Source organism: Schistocerca americana, unplaced genomic scaffold (assembly GCF_021461395.2).
Source record: "Schistocerca americana isolate TAMUIC-IGC-003095 unplaced genomic scaffold, iqSchAmer2.1 HiC_scaffold_416, whole genome shotgun sequence".
NCBI classification, from domain to species: domain Eukaryota; kingdom Metazoa; phylum Arthropoda; class Insecta; order Orthoptera; family Acrididae; genus Schistocerca; species Schistocerca americana.
In genome coordinates this window covers 120,001-125,000 of record NW_025726144.1, presented here as the reverse complement: position 1 = coordinate 125,000, position 5,000 = coordinate 120,001, and positions in this window count along the sequence as shown.

The window sequence follows — 5,000 nt, the reverse complement described above, 5'->3', positions numbered from 1 at the left end:
AGATAGAGCCATCAAAATACAGATAATGTATACAACTGTCCGTATACATGCTGAAAGACTCTGCTCACAATCACAACCACACGTCAGCCAGACACTCTTATCACGCACTACTCTCTGCCTGTAACAGGCACAGAGACAATATGTAAGCACCAGCATGGAACAACACCCAGTGCATCCTCTCCGCCACATTAGACTATCCACACTATCATAACCAGACCGGGAGGTCCACTCACAAAACAGAATATCCCACCCTTCCGACAACCACCATTGCTCAGCTAAGCCACCAACACCCACACATGTCCTACACAGGGGGTACACCCAACATCACAATACTGCCTCCTGTCACAGCACACAAACAATGGCAGGAATGAAAGACACAGGTCTGCCACAAGCATGGAATCAGAGCGCCGCCTGTTATGAGCCAAAGGTGCACCCTGACGTGGCAAATCAGATGATGCCGCAGTCATTTACTTACGATAATCACAATCAACAAACCGGCCCCCCCCCCCCCCCCAAAACACCTTTCCTTACAACAATGTGTACCTTAACCTAACCCGTATTGTGCCTTAACCTAACCCGTATTGTGCCTTAACCTAACCCGTATTGTGCCTTAACCTAACCCGTATTGTGCCTTAACCTAACCCGTATTGTGCCTTAACCTAACCCGTATTGTGCCTTAACCTAACCCGTATTGTGCCTTAACCTAACCCGTATTGTGCCTTAACCTAACCCACGTTGTGCCTTAACCTAACCCACGTTGTGCCTTAACCTAACCCACGTTGTGCCTTAACCTAACCCACGTTGTGCCTTAACCTAACCCACGTTGTGCCTTAACCTAACCCGTATTGTGCCTTAACCTAACCCGTATTGTGCCTTAACCTAACCCGTATTGTGCCTTAACCTAACCCGTATTGTGCCTTAACCTAACCCGTATTGTGCCTTAACCTAACCCGTATTGTGCCTTAACCTAACCCGTATTGTGCCTTAACCTAACCCGTATTGTGCCTTAACCTAACCCGTATTGTGCCTTAACCTAACCCGTATTGTGCCTTAACCTAACCCACGTTGTGCCTTAACCTAACCCACGTTGTGCCTTAACCTAACCCACGTTGTGCCTTAACCTAACCCACGTTGTGCCTTAACCTAACCCACGTTGTGCCTTAACCTAACCCACGTTGTGCCTTAACCTAACCCACGTTGTGCCTTAACCTAACCCACGTTGTGCCTTAACCTAACCCACGTTGTGCCTTAACCTAACCCATATTGTGCCTTAACCTAACCCATATTGTGCCTTAACCTAACCCATATTGTGCCTTAACCTAACCCATATTGTGCCTTAACCTAACCCATATTGTGCCTTAACCTAACCCATATTGTGCCTTAACCTAACCCATATTGTGCCTTAACCTAACCCATATTGTGCCTTAACCTAACCCATATTGTGCCTTAACCTAACCCATATTGTGCCTTAACCTAACCCATATTGTGCCTTAACCTAACCCATATTGTGCCTTAACCTAACCCATATTGTGCCTTAACCTAACCCATATTGTGCCTTAACCTAACCCGTATTGTGCCTTAACCTAACCCGTATTGTGCCTTAACCTAACCCGTATTGTACCTTAACCTAACCCGTATTGTGCCTTAACCTAACCCGTATTGTGCCTTAACCTAACCCGTATTGTGCCTTAACCTAACCCGTATTGTGCCTTAACCTAACCCGTATTGTGCCTTAACCTAACCCGTATTGTGCCTTAACCTAACCCGTATTGTGCCTTAACCTAACCCGTATTGTGCCTTAACCTAACCCGTATTGTGCCTTAACCTAACCCGTATTGTGCCTTAACCTAACCCGTATTGTGCCTTAACCTAACCCACGTTGTGCCTTAACCTAACCCACGTTGTGCCTTAACCTAACCCACGTTGTGCCTTAACCTAACCCACGTTGTGCCTTAACCTAACCCACGTTGTGCCTTAACCTAACCCACGTTGTGCCTTAACCTAACCCACGTTGTGCCTTAACCTAACCCACGTTGTGCCTTAACCTAACCCACGTTGTGCCTTAACCTAACCCACATTGTGCCTTAACCTAACCCACATTGTGCCTTAACCTAACCCATATTGTGCCTTAACCTAACCCATATTGTGCCTTAACCTAACCCATATTGTGCCTTAACCTAACCCATATTGTGCCTTAACCTAACCCATATTGTGCCTTAACCTAACCCATATTGTGCCTTAACCTAACCCATATTGTGCCTTAACCTAACCCATATTGTGCCTTAACCTAACCCATATTGTGCCTTAACCTAACCCATATTGTGCCTTAACCTAACCCATATTGTGCCTTAACCTAACCCATATTGTGCCTTAACCTAACCCATATTGTGCCTTAACCTAACCCATATTGTGCCTTAACCTAACCCATATTGTGCCTTAACCTAACCCATATTGTGCCTTAACCTAACCCATATTGTGCCTTAACCTAACCCATATTGTGCCTTAACCTAACCCATATTGTGCCTTAACCTAACCCATATTGTGCCTTAACCTAACCCATATTGTGCCTTAACCTAACCCATATTGTGCCTTAACCTAACCCATATTGTGCCTTAACCTAACCCATATTGTGCCTTAACCTAACCCATATTGTGCCTTAACCTAACCCATATTGTGCCTTAACCTAACCTATATTGCGCCTTAACCTAACCCATGTTGCGCCTTAACCTAACCTATGTTGCGCCTTAACCTAACCTATGTTGCGCCTTAACCTAACCTACGTTGCGCCTTAACCTAACCTATATTGCGCCTTAACCTAACCTATATTGCGCCTTAACCTAACCTATATTGCGCCTTAACCTAACCTATATTGCGCCTTAACCTAACCTATATTGCGCCTTAACCTAACCTATATTGCGCCTTAACCTAACCCACGTTGCGCCTTAACCTAACCCACGTTGCGCCTTAACCTAACCCACGTTGCGCCTTAACCCAACCCACGTTGCGCCTTAACCCAACCCACGTTGCGCCTTAACCCAACCCACGTTGGGCCTTAACCCAACCCACGTTGCGCCTTAACCCAACCCACGTTGGGCCTTAACCCAACACACGTTGGGCCTTAACCCAACACACGTTGGGCCTTAACCCAACACACGTTGGGCCTTAACCCAACACACGTTGGGCCTTAACCCAACACACGTTGGGCCTTAACCCAACACACGTTGGGCCTTAACCCAACACACGTTGGGCCTTAACCCAACACACGTTGGGCCTTAACCCAACACACGTTGGGCCTTAACCCAACACACGTTGGGCCTTAACCCAACACACGTTGGGCCTTAACCCAACACACGTTGGGCCTTAACCCAACACACGTTGGGCCTTAACCCGCTCTGTAATTGTCATACGACGCGTTAAATTAGTGTAGTGTTGCCTAACTGCAACCCCCGCAATATAGTTTGCTACTCGCACTGCCTGGTCCCCAGTGTATCGCTTCATGTTAAACACCTTGCAGCGATACACTGTAATGTGGATGGCAGCAGGACGTACATGCTCAATGCCCTTCGCAGTTGTTCATTGGCATTCGCATGGCGAAGCACTTAGCCTACGCTGTGGTACGGCCTGTGTCAACTGTCCGCTGATGTTGTACGTCCAAATCACACACTGTACTGCACATTGGTCCTCATGTACTGAATGATACATCGTGGTACATGTGACCGTACAACGACTGCGCCAACAACGGCGAACCATGCGGTCCAACTGTTGTGCACTCAGCTATGTGTCGTCTCCCTATAAGAGCCGGATTGCAGTGTGGTATGCCCTGGATGGCGATCAGCATGAGCCGTCTGTTGATGTAGTGGCGCGTGTTGTCAGACGTAGTCGTCTCTTCTCACACACCGTGACAGCATGGTGCACTGCGTTCCACATCTGCGACATGCGACAGAGGCCGGTTGACAGTCGTTCGCGCAATGGACATCGCATACGTACGGGGGCCACCTTCCACGTGTTCGCGAAGCGTGCACATGTTGTTGCGTGTATGTGGGCAGACATAGTGTGTCGTGACACCTGACACAGGCATGCAACAATCGTTGAATTTGCAAATGGCGATGGACGTCTACGTTTGCTGGTGACGTTACGCAAATGAACAACTGGTAAACCGTTGTGGTGCGGTTGTTCTCGCTAGAGGTGAATCAGTGATGGCGACGATCGGTTGAGCTACCAACCGGTTGTTTCAGCGATACCCACCATGCCCACGAACGTGAATGGCATGTGGGTGTGAAGCGATACGCGGCGGTGGCTGGGTGGGACCGTCCCCGGCCGGTGAGGGGGGGCCTCCCGGCGTGCTGGCCGCGCGGTGCGTGGGCGCACGCGCTACAGCCGGCTGGTGGGGGCGGCCAGTGGCAGGCGCGCCGGCCGACGGAGGCGGCAGGCGGCGCAGCTGCGCGCCGGCGCACCCTGCACGCGGCGCCGTGCGGCCAAAGTAGGTCCTCGCGGGCCCGGTGCGAAGCGCGGTGGACATCTGCAGTGTGCTGGTCCGATTGAGGACTGTGTGCGCTGAGGATGCGCCGCCGCCCGGCGCTCGGCGCCGCGACGCCGTCTGCTGCTCGGTCGCCTCTGCGGTTCTCGCAGGTGGTTTGTATCGCAGCTGTGCGGACGTGTTGGCGCGTGCGCTGTGCTGGGAGAGTTCGCTTCGGCACCCAAGTGGGGCTTTTGTCCTTCTGTGGCGCTGGCGTTGGAGCTGCCGGCCACCGTAGGTGGCGCGTGTTGTCTCCCGCCGGCAATGCCACGACAGCACGCTCCCGGGCCTCTGTCGGCAGCGGCAAGCTCAGTTGGGAGCACGGGTGGTCGCACCTAAAGCGTCTACTCGCCAAACTCCGGGCGATTGCGCCTCTCTCGAACCCGACCAAGTACTTAGGACGGCGCTGCGCGCCGCCGGGACCTGAGAGGGTTTCGAGGTGTATCGTGCAGGGGAGCTCAGCCTCCTCCTGTTTGCAGAATAA